Genomic DNA, 20,517 nt, shown 5'->3' with positions numbered 1-20,517 from the left:
GCTTGAACTGCTGTAAAATACTTATTATTAGGTTCGATACATATCTTTGTATACATTCGATCAGCTGATCCCCTCAGTCAGCTGACTTAGACAGTAACTCCCCACCACCAGTTTTCAAGCAATCCTCGAGTGATGAAAACCCCGTAACGGTGTGTACGGAATGATTATATGCCGCTATAGCCTTAGGGTATTGCTACATCGGGTTCCAATCCCTTGTCAATCTTATATAAGCGAAGACATGCCATGAAGCCGCTCTATGCTTTCTCTGCTCATGGGGTTTCCTGCTGTGTTGAAATGCCATGGTACATCTAGGTTCTTCATTTCTATTGGGATCATAGCATTGTCGAATTCTCTTCCTGAATGTGATGAGATACGCTCTGGAACTCCGTAGAATTAGATCCCCAATCGGAGAGCCGCCAACACCGCTTCCGACGACTTGTCCTGCAGCTGGTGCGCCATCGTCTTACTGAAGAGATCAATTATAGTAATCGATTTAAATTCTCTCCTTGTAAAAGTATCGGTACATCTGCGTAGGTATCTCCTCTTATCTTCATTTTGGTGGGTGTCTGTCATACTTTGTGCTTAGACAAACTTCGCAGTTTCCTACAACTTCTGTGATTGTCTTCTTCATCTTCATCTTCATCTTCATCCCTCACCAAAAGGACCTTCCCTTTAAGCTTGAAGTGTCTCCGAGATTCCGCGATGATATGCTACAGTCATCTTTCTCTGGCGTTCGTTTCCACCGTTATCTTGCATCGGGCAAATATCCTGCCTATTCCTATGTATTCATCACACCATAGCCACTTGATCTTCTCCCAAATGGTTTCATTATCTTCACCCAACGTACATGTTACTCGTTTCTCCAGGCTTCGAAGCATTATTCAATGTTTAACAGATCTGGTTGTTCTTCACGCCTGGCTGCGACCAAATCGTCGTGATATTTCTCCTCCCATACTTGTTACAGTCAACTTTGACTAATCTAGTGGTTCTCGTCTTCCGTATAATCTGGCGCCTCTTGTCATTGATGATGTCCTCAACTTCCTCCATATCTATTAGTCTTCCTTCCACTGAGCTCTCGTTAGACAACGATTCCTCCCTATCGTTTTCCTCTCCTACATTCTGTTCATCTTCCTCTCTCGGCGTCTATTCTCGTAGAAACTGTCTTCCTCCGGACGGTTCCCCGTTGTCTTCTTCCAAGGCATTCACAGTTATGGCTAAAGATAATCAATCAGCAACCACATTTTCTTTGCCTGGTTTATATATTATTTCCATATTGTACTGTTCCAATAACTCCTACCAACGCATAATCCTGGCCGAAGACTCCTTCAATTTTCCCAACCAATGCCGGGGCCTTTGGTCAGTGTGTACTTTAAACTTTCTCCCAAACCTAATTTTCCATTTTCCCTTGATATTATTAACCCAAGCACCTACTTTCCCTAGCAAGCCACAACCCAGAATCACTTTGTATTCCCTGGAAATGCTACCTATGATATGTGCTGGCAAGTTCTCCCTACTAAATCCCCACCAGTTCAATCCTATCTCCATCTCCCTCTCTACATCACAAGGGGCACCCAGGGTGATCAATTTGCATTGGCATTTCTGAATCTTGTGTGTTCTTTCTCCATCACAGAGCTTTTGCAAGGCTTCTCGACGCATTATGGTGTTCATGGGTTGTAGCGGTACAGATTTAATTTTAATATCGACAGCGTTTAAAGAAAATAGTCTATATTAGAAATATTTATATATCAAATGCCAAAGATAAAGTATAAAGAGCGTAATAACCAACATGTTGAACCCCCAGAATAAAACTTTGATCTAATCTAATCTGTGAAAAGGTAAATAGAACGTGAAATAAATATGGTAAAGGTGAGGTGTAGTAGCAAGTAAGCGGAAAGAAATTATTAAAAACAAAGAAGAAACGTTGGTTAACAATAGCTCTCTTTTACAATTTGGATATCTTCCTACATTCTACTTCATACGGTCAACTATCTTCTTTCAAAATGCAAATGAAATAACTTAATGTTAAATACGTAAATAAAGAAAAAGAAACCAAAGGTATTAAAAATACAAAGCTTTAGATTAGTTTATATGTTCTCGGTTTTAAAAATTGTACTCTATATTCAAAAATTTGATCGATTACTATTTTAATAAGCAACGGTTGTTGAACATTCAAGTATTGTTGTCATTAAGTTTCGGAATGAAGTCTAGATGTAATATCACGGTTATCAAGATTGAATCACACGCTTCCCCCAAACCACAAGCAACAAACTCCTCCAAACTTGATACAAAGCACAGTTTACGTACTACATACCCTATTGTTTACTAACCGTTGTCAATTAGTTCGCAACCGGTTGACATTTCATGTGACATTAAACCCCTTAATTTGATTTTGGGTGTTTCATAAGGCAAAGTGGGTCTCAGTTCATACATTCTGCTTATAGAGAGTGTTTCAGTTTAATAAAGTGGAAGGGATTTTTTTATTAGGTCATCTTATTAGTAGTGATTTAGTAAATTTTAATTTCGAACCCTGTTACTATTATTTGACCTGAAATTTATCGAAAATTATTTTAATAAGATCATGCTTATTAAAATAACAATTGCTTCAACAAGCAAACAATTGCTTGGTTTTAGCGTAACAAAGCTAGTCCATTTTTTTTTTTTTAGACTCATTTAGATTGCGTCAATTATTAATTAATTAACAGTAATTCCAAGGTCTATTACCAAAGTTTGAATCTAAGTGTTACAAGTCAAAAATAGTATTTTTAACAATATTATTATTAACAATAGTAAGCTGGATCAGCTTCTGTTCTAATATTTAAAAAAAAAATCTTCTTTTTGTGTTCGATACTTACAAGAATAAAAATTAAAATAATAATAGTATATTTAAAAAAATAATTAACTGTACAGTAGAAACTGAAATTAAAAAATAATTTAATTAAAAAACAAAATCGACTGTGTAAATAACCCTATATTATACTCCTAAACTCTTTTGGTACAAGACACCTATTTTTACTCACTTGAAATAATTGCGGCTCTCATAACACCCAGATAGCGAAAGTGTTATTTTGCACCCTCCCTTCTCCCCTATAATGTTCTCTTGGTCACATACAGAGTCATAAATTATTGTTTACTGCTTGGAACAGGGATGTAACTCTTTACGATCTTCCTCTAATTTTTTGAAACGCTTTATTTTTTTTTCAAGTTAAAAATTTTAAATGGAATCCTACCAGTGAAACAGTGCGATATCTGAAAATTCACCTCAATAGCCGCCTTACCTGAAACAACCATACCAACATCAAACTAACCCAAACCTACGCAAGGTTACCCATGTCCTATCCTGAACAGAAAATCCAAATTAAAATCAGAAACAGCTATACTTATTTTTAAAACAATTCTCAGGCCACTTCTGATGTATGGCTGTGAAGTCTGGGGAGCGGCATCCTTTACGATATGTAAAAAGGTTACAATCTTTTCAAAATAAAGCCATAATGATTGAGTGGATGCTCCTTTGTTTGTAAGAAACAGCCGATTGCAACAGAAATTACAAATAGAGACAATAGAGGATTAAATAAAAAAAAAAGTTCATGAAGTTCCGCACCTAGTTACCTACAGTTAAAGGAGCAGTGACGTACAACTTGGGAAACCCAACCACAGCCCGAAGAGTGAAGCTCAGGCTGCTTCAGGACTGTTATAAATTCTATGTTTATCAGTTATATTCACTCTAAAATTTTAATTTATCTTAATTTCTTTTTTTTCTCTCATATTTTTCTTTAATTAGAAATCAATTATTTATTTTGTTAAATCCATAAATGTCATTATTTTTATTATTAACTCTGCGTTTATCTTATATTAAGCATTATTATTTTTATTTATTTATTTTACCTTTATTTATAACATTGTATATAGTTAGGGGGTCTTTCGTATGAGACTATATCCCCCATAATCAATGTTAAAAAAAAAATGTACCTCTTGCATTAACCATGTAAGCCCCACCAGGCCAATCTGGGCCTGTTTCATAATGAAAGCTGATAGTATTAGTTCATAGTACAAGTGTAGAAACTAGTGTGGTAATAATACTAATACTTATTTTTTTCATGACAGAGATGACTATTAGTGATATTACAGGAATTAAAAAATACTAAAGTACAAGTTACTATTGTACAAGTCAGTGTAATTGAACTAAGATAAATCTACAAGACTAATAGTATTAGTTTGTACTTTATTATGAAACAGGGTCCTGGTATTAAATAAATACATTTTTTTTCTCCCCTCGCAACTACTGAAGGGCCGATCTTTTAATGTAACATTCATACTAGATGAAAGTCCACTATGTCATAGTATTTTGTATTATAACTCTTATAAATCGAATAATTTTTATTCTAAATATGATTTCGTGAACTCAATGTAGTTAACGGCCTATAACAAAATGAAGTGATAGACTATCTCAGGATTGTCCAACATTGAGAGCTTATTAGACAAAAATATTATTTTGAACCGCCTTCTTTTCGAAAAAAATTTTGTAATTTATAATAAACCAACTTATACCAAATGTTCAGGTTTATAAGTTAGTTAAAATAATGTAGTGATTTATAGTTTATTTTATTGGCTGGTATGATGAAATTTAAAGGCTTTGGAAATATAATGGGTTTTGTAATATGCCAGCAGTGTTCATACTCACTGAGGAAAACAAAAACTTATACACTTTCCTTGCTTAGTTCAATTAGCTGACGAATTCAAATATAACGATTTTCTCAAGCTGCAGTTCCTAAATAAAAGAAATAATGATCTCCTTTCATTATTTCCATGATCCATGATATGATCTCATTTCCAAATCCTTTCATTTATTTTTATAACTATTGTTATTTTTAATTTAATTTAATTTTTTAAATAATTATTATTTTATTTACATTTTAGTAGTTGTTAATTAAATTATTATTAGTATCTGTCAAGATCAATTCATATTGTACTTATCTAGCTTAAAAATTGTATAGCCTCTACAACGCTCAAATAGTATTAACTGTAATATTTACATTACACTTATGTCCATCATTTTTATGTGTTATTTTGGCACTGACCGATAGATGTCATCTGGTCGGACCAATATTGGTTGTAATTTTTTAAATGAATAGAATTAAAATTAATATCTTTACCTTATTGATTATTTAAAGTACATAATTATTATATACACCTGCAACCTCGTTCAAGTTTTTTATTTTGGCCCTTGTGTCTTTGTAAGTTGAACAACCCTGGACTATCTGTTAGAGAAGGATGTGGGAATATTATTAAAATATACTTAGATAAGCAATAAATGAAATTTACTTAATTAGTAAAGGCATACTACCTTATTTCTTCCTACCTTCTCCTAAACCTTAACTTTAATATCCGAAATTAGATTTATTTTCTTGAATTCATTTATATATTCGTTTTAGCTTCTTTTTCACAACTGATTTTCTTTACTAGTGACAGACTTAGCATATTTTTTTTTCGTTTTTAATTTTTTATTTGATGTGATCCATAGATTATACCATAGACTGGCTAATTCGTGACAACACTACTTTCTCTAATTTCTTTAGAAACGTCCAATTCAACAAAAAGAAATAAAATCAATAATTGTTGTTTCAATGACATTTGTTTTGTAATTATTATCTTAGAAGATTAATTTAATTGAAGAACGGAATCTTACACGATGTATTTTATTAAGCCCGTTTGCGAAATAATTCTTTTATCTCTTCAGATATAGATAGTCCCTTTATAAAGAAAATAAAAATAATTTTAAAAGTAAAAGTCGGTTCCTTGATTGAAAGTCCATAATAGAGGTAGGATTAATTGAATTATCGAGAAACCATCGGCGAAAGCTCTTAAAGAAAACTTGAGGTGATGAAAAAGAGGTTTTAAAAAAAAGGAGAAAAAAGTGTTAAGATTCCTCCTTCGATGTTTTAATAAATAGTGATTTATGATTAAATGGTTCTTATCATTAATAATGGCTCCCAGTTCACCAACCCTCTTCTTTTCGGCAACTGAAGGCTTAATTACACTCCTTTTTAACGACATCAATCACTGTAAGCTCTTCGTCCTGTTTTTGAGTCTTCTCTGTGTACTGTCTCATCTAATAGTAATTTGTCTACACCTTGATGGCTCGTTTGTCTTGTATCTGTTGCAATTTGTGTGACTCCATGTCCTTATCGGAAGATATTTCGTATAATAAAAAGAAAATAAATCAAAAAGCTATTCCACTCCCCCTTTTTTTACATATCTTAGTAAGTGATCTTAATTACTTCAAGATTTATGATAAAATGCGTGATATGTGTTTTCTGCGTATTGTTATCTTTTTTTGTTATAATTAATTAAGATGTTTTAATAAAGATATATTTAAATTTTATTTTTATTTTTGTTTCTTATGTAGTTATTATTTAATTTATAAATATTGTTCTAAAGTGCTGGTGATCTCTATTACACCCGTGTGGTGTATATTATAAACTCTACAGTATACAATGTTACTAAATTAAATACGTTTCGAAAAAATAAATAATTAGAAAAATTCAGTTTTCTCAAGACCTAATAGTTTTCAGGACAACATTTTACATATAATAAGTTATTGTCTTATTAGCTAAATATTGATAATTTTCCACATTATGAGGTTCTAATGATTTGTTAATGATCAAAATTAATCTGACTGTCTAATATGGGTAATCAGGTATTATAAAAATTAGTCCAATACATGAAAAACATCTTATAGTGTAACCAAAAACGTATTTTTTAAAAAACAGAGCATGTTGGTTTATTACTTTAACATATTTCTGTTGAGAAAATTTTAATTTTTAACTCAAAATAAAATTCTTTGACTATTTCAATATCATCATATGTTATCTGTTCTGCGAAATATTTATTCTATGAGTGATTTACTCGTTCTTAAGGTGTCTTGAAAAAAAAAAAAATTAGAAACATGTAGTCGTTGTCCTATGATTATCGTTTGAACGCCATTAGTCCTTCTGAACTACTCAACACGTTTTTTCATATCATTTCATATGACTTTAAATCATAACACAACAATTTTTGTAAATTAATATTTTAGTTACATTTTCATTTTCTATAAATTTATAGATAAGTTCTGTGTGTATATATAAAATTTAAAAAAATGTTAGAATAAAAAATTGAGGTGACAGAGATGACTGACTCACACCTGTACTGAAATAATACTGATTTATTCTGATTCATAATTCCTCTTGTATACAATATTGGGACTTAGGATTAAGGCTGACAATATGCTTTGTCGTACCTCAACTCATATATATTTATACAGTCCCTCAATATATTTGTATAAACTGTAAATGTAGCCAAAATTAAAATATATATTTATATATAAATTTAAAAAACAGATTGCCATCAATGGGTAGTTCCTCTACATGCCTGGAACACTACACTTTAACTGAGATCAAATTTACTAAATTTATTATACAGTTGTAAATAACAATAAATAAATTTTTAAAAAATTAAAAACAGAGTTTATTTTTTTTTTATTCAGGCTAAGTTTTTTTTTAGGCTACAGAATTTTAAAAAAAATACTCACGTTTGTTGTTCTGTTGCGAAATAGATGTTTGAGCATACGCTTACTTTTGTTAACTAAATTTTGATGGTATTTTTATGGATTGGGTGGGATGGTGCTTGGCTGCTCCATACTCTCTCTACTTTTGCTGTGCATGGAAAAAGTATTTTTCTTGAAAAACATTTTTTTTATTACTCTCTTCCTGGGAATTTCAGACATACAAGGAGATTATCTAGAGGTAACCAACCAATTCTAACCGTGGTAGGGAGTCAAGTTTTCATTTCGTAGGACTGTCACAGAAATAAAAGTCGATCCCGAGGCCGTAATCGAACAGACACCGCTGCAGTCAAGAGGCACTCGTATCATATTAAATTCTTTGACAGTCTCACAACACTGCACTAACCCACTATCTCCTTATTCTGCATATTTCCATCTATACCCTTCTTATTTCCTTTTCCAACCCTCTTTTAAAATGCATCAAATGCAGAAAAAGAGCAAGTAGCAATTCTCATTCTCTCTTTCCCAGTATCAAACCCTACACATCTATGGAGCTTAGAAATAAAAATAAATTAACATCATATCTTTAATTATGCTCCTATCCAATGGAAATGGTGAGGAAGTTATGTTGGCCCATGTTTTTGGTAGTAAGATGGTATACTTTTTTACTAATGCAGAAATATCAACAATAAATAGCTTGAAAATCAATATTTTTTTATTATATACAATAGCCTCAATAGAAGATAATTACATATGAATAAATAAAAGATACAAACAAACAAAAAACAGTATCAAAAATATTATTTTCATTCAAGAAGTTAGTACCTACATAATAATTTTTTTACTCTAGAGTTGTGAAAGTTATTATTCATGTCAATCTGATCATCCTATTAATATTTTTTAACAAATAGAACTTGTTTAAAATAAAATCATTGTTTCATTTCTATTGCAGTGAAAAGCTGACTAATTGCAAACTCAATTAGAACAGAGTAGGATAGAGCTAGGCGAGTACAAGGAATTACTGTCTGGGAGGAAGGATTGTTCTTCCTGATTGCCCCTTACCATTGCAAGAGCTCATCAAGTTTGTATTTAGCTGAATGTTCATCCATCGCCCTATCGCCCCTTCCCTCCTTCCATCACCTTATCTGTTATTCACAAATCTTGTGCAATATTCAGGATCCTCAGTGATTTCTTCTGTTCATTTGATTCCTCTTTCACTTGAAGCCTGGATTTTCATTTATTGAATGATTGCTTCAGACCTACATAATTGTGGGTAGCTCAGAAGGCACTGTACTATTAACTCCAAGAATTTGGGTTTAAATCCGGCTGTGATATATAATTATTTATTCTGTTACTGTAGCTATGAGTCAACTCTGTGCGTTTGGGAGTCTTCTTGAGTCCACTCAGCCTCATAAATTAAGTACCCTTATTTGGAGAAAAATTCGATTTTTAGAAAATGACCTCCTTACACAACCGTCGGTCTAGTAACAGTACTTAAAAATACTGCACCCCCCATTCTTCTTGCGTTGTACTTGTATTGATTTATTTTTTAATTCCTTAATATTTAATTACCTTTTTTTTTGTCTTTTTACATGGCATTTAATGGAATAAAATGTATCTTTATTTAGTTAAATCATTTATAAAATAAAAAGGTAATATCTAATAAATGAAAATATTAATGTTTTGAAGAAAAGTTTCCTTTTATTTTTTTTTCAGGTCACAATAAAGTTCCCTTTCAGCCTGAGTGCTGTAGATATTTTCTTCTGAAATTTTTTTATTTATTTATTTTTAATATTTTATCACGAATAATAAATAAAATATATAGGTTATATTACATTATGAGTGTAAACGTGTTCTTAAAATGATGAATATCATATAAAAATTATAACGGGTCGTTCACGAAATTGAAAAAGAAATTAACAATGGAAGGCGGTGTCGTGGAAGTCCTTGTCAGCTCGGCTGAATATGTTCAAAGTTACGGACATTGTCGCTGATAATAACTTTAATAAGTGGAGAGAGTTATTAATACTAAGCTTAAAGTTTGTATTAAACAAGTTTTGATTAATATTTCGTATCAGTGGAGAAGCGAGAGACCCGGCAACTGCAGTGCTTGTTCGTAGTTGCTACTCCAACAACCACAGTTTACATCTTTTTATGTAGTGAGCTTTAGCGTCAAACCGGCTACTGCCATAAAAATTTTCAGTGTCTATTCCATAATCATACCACTTCTTCTATTCATCAATTAGTGATCAAATTAAGTACTTAAATAAATACAAGGTAATGAATTAAATATTTAATTTAAATTTAGTTTAAACAGAAAAATTCTATTCATTCATATAGCTTGAAACATTTCAATTTCTCCATTTATTTTTATTCATTTTATTTTATGAAAAAATACAATAATTCATTTTTACTGTTGTTTTTACTCTTCAAAATGCTGTAAGTTATTAGATAATGATTAATTTTCATTAATTTCATTGGTACTAGTGACTTTTTATTATAATTAAAATAATAAAAATATTAATAAATCAAATAAATTAGATTCATATTTGCCTCAGGATCTTTGTTAATTTATTTTACATCTCCATCGTTTCAACGAACTTTGTCATTATCAAATATTAATATTAAATAATGAGGGTCACAAACACAAGTTAACTCTCTACTTGGGCATATTATTCTGCCTCAACTGTATAAATTATTTTGCGGCTGTGAAATTAAAAATTAAGATATTGTTTGATAACGGACAGGTTCACCACAATGTTATTAATAAGGTTGATATGATTCTAATTTATTATAATTGATGAATACAACCAGTCCCAAACAAGAAATCTATATTTATTTATGATATTAATAAATTCTATTTATCATTAATAAATAAAAAAACAAAACAATAAATTCAATTTTAAGAAATATTCTATTATGATCAACTTAATTATTATTTCATTTTATCTCTTTGTGAACAGTGTGTGAGAATTATAGATGAAATAATAATTATTCTAAATAAATCTAAGGGTAAAATTTATTTATTTATATATATTACAATATACCGCAAGTTAAGTAATATGTAATAGTATAACGTTCATATCAAAATTATAAAACAATAAAAATAAAATATATATATATATATATATAAATGATAAAAAAGTTTCTATATGTATATAAATCGAAAAATAAAAATGAGTAAATAAATAAATTGAACTAATATAATAATAAATTAAAAAACTTGTCATATTTACACTATTATGTGAAATAAAAACCATTTTATTTCACTATTATGTGAAATAAAACTAAAATTGAATATCTACAAACATCTCTGGAGATTAAAAATAAGATAATAAACCTCTAGAAAAAATTGACAACTAATACTTCTAGGAAGCCTAAATAATTTTAATGGGATGTCCGAGATAGAGAAGTGAAATTGCCGGAAAGTTTTATATATATATATATATATATATATGTATCTTATTACTATCGCATATCTTTTTCATCTTTCATGATAAATTGAAGGAACATGTACTGATTACACGAACTCTGTTTCCTGACATATCAGCGAGGTTCCTCAGTGTTCTATTGTAAGCAGGCTAAGACTACAATGGTGTAATCAAAGCCGGCTGACGCCAATAATACCATTAGTTCCCGGTATGCTGTCAATACTCTACTGAATAAAATTACTCAACGAAGATGTTGTAGACAAGATAACAGTTTAAAAAAAAATTTTTGTAAGTATTACATAACATATGCTACTTAATAAATAACAATAATATATATTTATATGTATATATTTATCAACGTGAATAAAATTCAAAGATATACACTTTGAGAATGGTCATACAAGATATATGGTAGTTATTGAATTCTCATTATGTCAATTTATAATTCATTTTTTTAGTCAAATAAAGATATATATATATATATATATAGTTGCGTTTTTTTCTTAATGTTTTTCATTAATATTGCTAACAAATTTTAAATTAAAAATATAATACATTTAAAAAAATGTGTATTATGAAAATAACATATGAATTTCTTACATATAATTTTTAATATCATAACATGAATTGATTAAATAGAGATTAAATAAATAAATATTATCATATCGTTAATAAATACTTTTTATAAATTCCAGGAATTATTCATAGTAAATAAGAATATAATAAAATCGAAAAACATTTATTTGCTATTAAAAATAAATACGTAAACGTAAACAAAAAAATTATAAACAATCTCAAGAAAAGAGTTTCAAAACTTTACATATTCCATTAGATTTTCTCACACAGCTTTATTCCAGAGAAATTCTTCTTTGATATTTTTATTTCATCTTCTTTATGGTTATACATATTTTAAAATTTGGAACTTATTTTAGTTAATACCACTTATTTAATATTATTGTTTTATCATATCCTTCGTTAGCAAAGCTCATTTATCACATCAATTTCACTTGAACACGGAAAATTGTTTCATAACATTTTCAAGATGCCTCCTATATGTAATAATATATAATTAAGAAGTAAAAACAAACATAGGTGTAATCGAAGTCCCAAGGAAGATTTAATTTGTTAATAGTAGTTAACAATTTAATGTTTTCGAATTAATTTCACTATTTGGACATTATGTTAAAAAAAAAAATATTATGTACTACTTAATTTTTAATAAACTTCAGTTTAGTTGTATATATGAATATTTCAATATTATATGCATTTGTATTTTGCATTTACACAATGCTGCTTCTACCAAGTAAACTAACATAAGGAAGTGAATCTGACCTATATTTGGCCTTGAGTTACTTAGATCTTTAAATTCAAATATTACAGAAATTATTTTCAACATGCTGCTTACTTATAAAATGTAAAATAATACATATAATTCAATTTTATAAAGAAATAATCTTTAAATTGATCTTACTTAAATAAGTTTAAAATGACAACTTTATGATCATTTTAAAATAATGTATATAAATTACTCATTTTAAAGTTAAAATTGTTGCACAAATCTTAAATATTTTAATAATTATCTTTAAAAAATTTATAATATTATAATAATTACACTCTCTCTTGCTTAGAAACTGATAACATTTAATAGAGTAATGATATAATATTTGTCATGACAATAATTCAATGGTTAAATTGTCTAAATATCAATCTAGATTTAGAATATTTCTACAATTAATTGTAACAGAAACATAATAATAATTTTTTTGGAATGACTTGTATCATCAATGTACAAATCATGAATTAAAAGTTAAATCATAAAAAAAAGGATTATTTTATTTTTATTTCTCTTGTTGTGTTTTAAAAGCCACAAAATCTATAATGCAGTAACTAGATAGCTCAAAGTTTTCATGACTAGACTTGTGTTGCACATTTGATGTAGCTAAAGCAACTGTAGGAGTTTTCCTGAGTAAATTCCCTTCTACTTCAAACAAGTTCCTAAAATTTAGAGTGGGTTAAGTTACCTTGATACAAGAAAAGTTGAAATTTTACTTTTAGTCAAATAATATATAATTTTAAAAGTAAAATCATTTCATACTAAAAAAAATATAAACAATCTATACCGTAATAAGTTAAAGTTAACGATATACTTTAACTTATAACGGTATAGATTGTTTATATTTTTTTTTAGTATTATATATTTTCTTTGTGTGATTCTTCAGACTTTCATTTATACTTGTAATTGTCATATTGTATATTAGCAGAAATTTCACCTTTTCATTTATTATTTTTAGTTTAATTGTATTTGATTTTTTACCATTTTTTAAAATATTTATTTATTATCAGAAGCTAATCACCTGATACGACTTATAGTTTTATTTTATATATTATGTTTAATTATTTTTGTTAGTTTTTATCTTTTTTCAAATTCATCATTTTCATTATATTTTATGATGGTTTATAATTTCATTTTTATTTTATATTTTACTCTTAGCCTACAAAGCCTAATTTTGACGCCTGTAATATTATTCTAAAGGGATCAATCCCAGAATAAATAAAGAATACTATTTTTTAAGTAAGTATTTTTACTAGACCAAAGGCGTGCCCTTTTTATCCCATTAAAATCGGGCTGGATGGACCCCGGATACCTCCCGAGCCCAGAGGCCGATTCCCGGTTACAATGAAACAGAAAATAATTGTCTGCCACAGTTGGATTCGAACCAAGGTCCTTGGAGTTTCTAGTGTGTGTGCCTATTAAAAAACTGACTGATTAAGTAAAAACAAAACAAAAAGTTAATACAAAATATAAAAATACAATTATAATAATGGGTCAGATTGGTGAAGCAAAAGATTGTGAAGTATAAGGGATTTAAACGAGGAAAGGGTATACATAAGTACATGACTTATGTTTGAGGGAATGGAGTTCCAGAGATATGAAGCTCGGGTAAACAACGATTTATCAAACGCAGTAGTTCGGTGAGATGGAGCGTAAACGGCACCTGGTAGTACGAGATTAGACAGAGAATTTGAATTGCAGCTTTTCTAGGATATATGAGGGGCGTTGAGTACTAATTGCTTGGAATAAAAAGGAAGCTAGGAAATACTGGCATCAGAAGGATGGATAGAACCACTTCAGCTCGACGTGATACTGGTTAATGGCGTATCTCTGGTGATCCCGAAAATAAATCAACAATTCATAAGACGTTTAATTTTAGAATCGAGATTACTCGAGAGTTCACCATATACCAGGAAGCCATAGACAAAGTGGGGGAAAACAAGAGAGGAAACTAAGAGTTGACGGGTTTTAATTAGAAGGAGATAACGGATTCTATTGAATTGCTTTAAGGTAGATATGGTTCGACGGGAAATTTAGGCAGTGTGTGGTTTCCAGTATACAGTTTGATCTAATGTGATATCAAGATTTTTGACTGACGTACGGAAGGAGATAGGAAAAGGTTGGGAGGCCGTGGGATAGACTTAATATACTTCATATTATAGTGGAAAACATCTGAGTACTACATATTATAGTGGAAAACATCTGAGTACTACATATTATAGTGGAAAACATCTGAGTTGCTCCAAGGTGAATCACAGCCTAGCACCATCATTCTCTTTAGAAATGCAAATTAATCTGTTCACGTCGTGTACAATTCACCTTGGGCGTCTTGTGAAATTACTAGAAAGCGTCTTGTGCTACATTATGTTCATTCCACAGGAAATTGCAGTTCCACCTCATGATATAATATTTCCTGTATTTTAAATATTTTTCATTGTATTATGTTTTAAGTACATTAAATAATTTTTACTTGGTTTTCTCATTTGAGGATCCAACGAGTAAAATAAAAATAAAAGTGATTTAAACAAATGATTCTCTCCAAAGTTAATTAATCCGTTACCTGGAATTTTAGAGGCTGTTTGATTATCAATTCTAATTCATGCAGAAACCAGAAGGTTTAAAGTAAAGATCACTTTATTAATTTACTCAAGGAAAGAAAACTTTAAAATCAATTAATTTTATTAAATTTTCTTTTACAGTAATGTCAGTTAAGACAACTCAAATGCCATAATTCTGATCATATTTTGAACCGATTATTTAATATATATTATTTGTTCACATTCCACAGAGAACAACAGAATAGCGTCTGCCAAGTGCATAGATCATTATAGGATCTTAACCATCTTTGCACGGTAGGTTCACAATCATATTTATTGAAAGTTTAAGAGTATATTTTTATTGATTTTGTTTCTTAATAAATTTGATTTATCCTTTCATAATATAATCTAGGGAGGAGCCGTGTTTGAACCATGCGTGTCCATACAAATACTTTTACGAATTGTAAAGAAAAAGTAATGGAATTAGATAAGATTAAACTTAAAAATTTTCACTCTAATTCTCAATTTCCTGACAATGTTAACCCACATAACTGAGTAGCAAGAGAAATACAATGACGCAGGTGTAAGCGAAAGTAGTAGACGGAATCTGATAAAATCTAATAGTACCAGAGTCGGGAAGAAATAAATACAGTTATCTCACCCCAATTTTTGGTTACTTTAATGAAAACTAAGTATAATAACTAGACTTAATTGACGAGTTGGCCAAGTATAGGTAGAGGGAATAAAAAATGGCGGCTGTTTCAAAACCTTAAAAAATCATTAATTTTTCATTCAGAGCTCTATATCTTAAAAACTAACAACATCACTAGAAAATATAATAGAACAATATTTAAAGTAGAGTAAATTTTCTGAAATATCAGCCCTAAAAGAGCAAATTACGTCCAATAGTTCTCAAGATATAGCTTTTTAAAAAGCAAAATTTCTTAAAAATCTACTGAAAGATTAGTAGTTAGTTAATTTATTTTGAGAATTCTATATCTCAGGAAATATGGGACGTACAGATGTCTATTAGCACTCAAATCAAAGCTAGTTTAATGGACTATAAAAAAGTTTATGACCTTTACCTTCGTAGGAGTAGTAGTTTTCATGATATTTACTAAAATAAATTGATTTATAGTTCGAACAATAAGTTTGATTTATGAAAAACTTCATTTCAGAAACCATTGAACTTACATATGTCTGCCAGCGCTCAAATTAAAGCTAGTTAAATTTACTACGAAATAGTTATTATGTTATATTATATCTTTGTAGGAGTAGTAGTTTTTATATTTGACAAAATAAACTCACAATATGTTAATTTCTAGTTGTTCGTATAAAATGTTGGATATTTGAAAAAATATATCTCTGGATCCATAAGACGCACATATGGGTACCAACACCCAAAATGAAGGAAATTTAACGTACTATAAAGTAGTTTATGACACTTATCTACGTAGGAGTAGTAGTTTTTATTTATTATGATATTCACATATGAATATAAATTTATCCGAACAACTATAAATCAATTTATTTTACCTAATTTCATGTAAACTATTACTCATACGAAGATAAATATCATAAACTACTTTATAGCTCATTAAACTAGGTTTTATTTGAGTGCTAATAGACATCTGTACGTCAAATGGTTTTTGAGATATAAATTTTTTAAAATAAATTCACAAACTACTGATCTCTCAGTACGTCCCATACAACATTTTTCTGAAATGTTGCTTTTTAAAAAGCTATATCTCGAAAAATATTTAACGTAAATAACTCTATTAGGGCTCATATTTTAGCAAATTTACTATTGCATAAATGGCGTTCTCTTAGGTTTTCTTGTGTTGTTCCTACTTTTAGATATAGAGCTCGGGAAATAAATCGGGGATCTCCAAGGAAATAAAATCCAGAATAATGATAATCTAATTATGTCTATATAAGATTTTTGTCATTTCCAGAAATATAAAGGTATTTTAAGAAATATAAAGAAACGCCTCTTAATCGGTCCGTATTACTCTCCCTGTAAATGGTAGGTAGTATGTATTACCTTATACGCGAGAAACGCTTATTGAATTCTATAGAAAACATTGTTACTAAAGGACTGCCCTGAGAAACAATAGATCATAAACCCTTCGAGGTACTGAGGGACAGTGTTAGACAGAACAGACCCTTCGAAGCGTGACCTGTTAGGTCGGAGTGGGCTTTCAAGGGGGCTCTGTGATGAAGTATGTCCATTTCGATCGGCGACAAGGTGCTTAGAATCCTTCTTCTTGCTCACCGCTGTCACTACGTAGTCATCACTACGTCTTACGTACTCACATTCCTATTTATTGATTTGATCCATATCTGGCAAAGATTTAAGTTTCCTCACGTTTGTACTCCCGGTTAAAGAGAAGTAAACATGGCTTATGGCAAAATTAATAACCACCACTAGGTTGTGAGAGGTGTCCTATTTTGTGTCTACATAGAAATTTGATTTAAATTTTTCCCAACTCAAATGTTCGGCGAACACCTCTTCAAAACTTTTAACCCCCCTCCGGATATCCTTAAGCCAACCCATCTTGAACATGTTGATGCAGAGATTACAATTCTACTCCAAATGACCCTTCCTCCTAATGCCTTTCATCCCTCAGAAATAATGAACATCATCTACCAATTAACTTCTAAAAAAGCTCCTGGCCACGATCTTATCCCAGCTAACCATTCTGAAACAACTCCCTCTAAAGCCATTCTATTCCTTACCTATATCTATATTGCTACACTCCAATCCACCTATTTCCCTGACCCTTGGAAAATGTCTATAATAAAAATGTTTCCCAAACTCTCTAAGCCACTTGAGTATCCATCTTCCTACCGTCCTATTTCACTCCTGCCCATTATGGGCAAAATCCTAAAAAAAACTCTTATTAAAACACCTCTATCCAATTAAAACAACTCATATCATGTTATTCCTGACCACCAGTTTGGATTTAGAACATCTCATTCTACCATACAACAGAGTCATCGAGTGGTTGATGTCATATCTTCCACATTGGAGCGCGTTACGTACTGCACGGGAGTCTCGATGTTGAACAAGCTTTTGATTGAATCTGGCATCCAGGTCTGCTCTATAAACTTCGTCAATTCCTACCCCATACATATTTCCTTATAATCCGCTCCTACCTCACTGATAGAACCTTTAAAGTAAATCATAACCTAGCCTACTCATCTCTCTTTTTTCAGTCTGCCGGTGTTCCTCAGGGTAATATCTTAGGTTCTATGCTTTATACGGTTTATACAACTGACCTCCCAACCCACCCTAACAAAGTCCTAGGAGACATGTATACTGTCTGTAAACAACGACACAACTAATGCGTCACAAACACTACAGACACTCATAACATCTATTGAAGAATGGTGTAAAAACTGGAGAATCAAAATAAATCTTGACAAATCCTATCAGATCAGCTTTACTCTCCGTCGTAAACCTCTAACCTCCTGGCCTACAATATCCTTTCTAAATACTCCACTAACGCCTGTTGAACAGATTCGATACTTAGGACTCCATCTTGACTTACTTGGAATCCACACACAAGACTGAAACTGCTCGTACATTCCGATTGTTACAACACTTAGCTGACAAACGCTCTAAACTTCCCATTCACTACAAAATATTAGTATACACTACAATAATCAGACCAATTTGGACATATGGAATTGAGCTCTGGGACTCCACCAAACCATCAAATTCTTCCCGCATCCAATCGTTACAATCCAAAATCCTTGATGCTCCTAATTACGTCACAAATAAACTCATTCACAAAGACCTTAACATCCCATTCGTTGCAGAATTGGCCCAAAACAGATATGCGTTTTTTCATTCCAAACTACTTAACCATTCTAACCCATTAATTCTTAATCTTTCATCGTTAACAATCCCTGATAATCCTCCGAGGCGTCTGAAAAGAAGATGGCCACGGGACCTTCTAATTTAAATTAATGTCTGAAGTACCACCGATGGGTGATTCCCAAGATTTTCAAGAGTATATGAAACATACAACATATTTACTTATTGTATTATTTTGTACAGTTGTAAATTACATTAAATTTTATTTTAAATATCCGATTTTGAGTTGTCGCTACTCCATATTTTTCTGAAACTCAAAACACTAAGAAAATACTGTTTGAAGGGTGAATGTTAGGTTTTAGGTCGAAATAGTTTCCACTGAGCTTTCTTTCTCTTTTTTTTTCTAAGCCCCATGGGTTGTTGGGGTTAATATCAGGGAGTGATAGAAAAACGGGATGAGGAGACCAATTATGCTGCATTGGGAAATCATTTGAAGAGGGGGGTGAGGAATGGATGTTATGGACATCAGGATAGTATTCGGTGATGGGGCAGACCAGGTTTTTTAAGTCAAGAGTATGTCAGTCAAGACTGAGGTTGTTTATATTTGTCTGCCACCTTTGTGGCCGTTCTGTCGGTGTCAGGATCCTGATTAAGAGGTTCGTACAGTACTAGAATCTTTATAAAATGTTGCATGCCTCCTCAAGATAAAGTACGTTAAAATTTTTAGTTCGAGTGGCATGTTTATATGGTCCGTTTTAAGTAGACATACTTTAGACTCGTGATTTATCACGATACGTCTAAGTTTACCGCTCTTGGCAGTTGTAGCCTCTTGAGATGTAGGTGTTATGTTGGTCAACATTGGTGCTACGTAGAGAAGGGTTGAGTACACTCTCGTAAATCATTAATTTGAGGTCGAGAGAAAGATTAGGAGAAGTTAGCTGGAGATTAAGCCTGTAAGACTTGGTCCTAACCAGCTTAATCTTCTTGTTGCGGTGGCTAGCGTCAGCTGCTATCAAATGTGACTTATACTATACTGCCTGCTGATCTATTCTTGAATCCTGCTACCCTATGGAGAGGGAGAGGGAGAGGGAGAGGGAGGGAGGGAGGGAGGGAGGGAGGGAGAGAGGGAGGGAGAGAGGGAGAGAGAGAGGGAGAGAGAGAGAGAGAGAGAGAGAATTAGAAATTGGAGGATGGCCTATCAAATTTCCAAGATCCTCCTTGTGGATGACCTTTGCGGTAAAAATGGGGTAAATTAAAAGAAAATTGACACCGTAGCGTTGAAGAAAGGCCTCGGTAGCGCACAAACTGATGTTTTTTATTAGATTATACGTTAGTTCTCAGGTTTTAATTTTTTTCATTACTTTTTATGTGAAGAAGTACTAAATACGATTTCATGACTGTTACCAAAATTTATCTTTTTATTTTATTTACCTCAGGTCTTGTAATGAAATATACATTTATACATTCTATATAAAATGCTATATATGTTCTGATTATCTGATTATTTTTGGTGGTGATACATATTTTTTTTATTATAACTCTCCTGGAAGATACTACTTTTGGAATTCAAGCTCAAATACGCCATTAATAATGTTAAGAAGGTCAGAAAAACGCGGATTTTTTATTAATATAACTGCGTTTCCTATTCTAGTGTTTCTTTTAAATATTAAAGTTTTACTAAATAATTCAACAACACTATCCAAATTATAGTCTCAAAACATTTATTTCATTCACATGTCCAACGTTTCGGCCAATTCGGCCATCTTCAGGGACAATCTATTACAAAAGTTTCCATTATTTGTATGATCCTACAATCAATTCATTTATTTAACATTACTATTCATAATTTACCT

At 31.0% G+C, this 20,517-nt stretch overlaps 1 protein-coding gene across 3 annotated transcripts in view; it reads left to right on the top strand.

The window, feature by feature from the left end:
• LOC106680774 (disks large 1 tumor suppressor protein) overlaps positions 1–20,517 on the top strand; it is a gene marked incomplete at its 5' end in the record, with an annotated part of 438,504 nt that overhangs the window by 39,355 nt on the left and 378,632 nt on the right.

The sequence above is a fragment of the Halyomorpha halys genome, unplaced genomic scaffold (genome assembly GCF_000696795.3).
Source record: "Halyomorpha halys isolate HHAL.00 unplaced genomic scaffold, Hhal_1.1 Scaffold286.1, whole genome shotgun sequence".
NCBI lineage: Eukaryota > Metazoa > Arthropoda > Insecta > Hemiptera > Pentatomidae > Halyomorpha > Halyomorpha halys.
The sequence above is the reverse complement of the archived record's forward strand: the minus strand, read 5'-3'. Positions and strand labels throughout refer to the sequence as shown.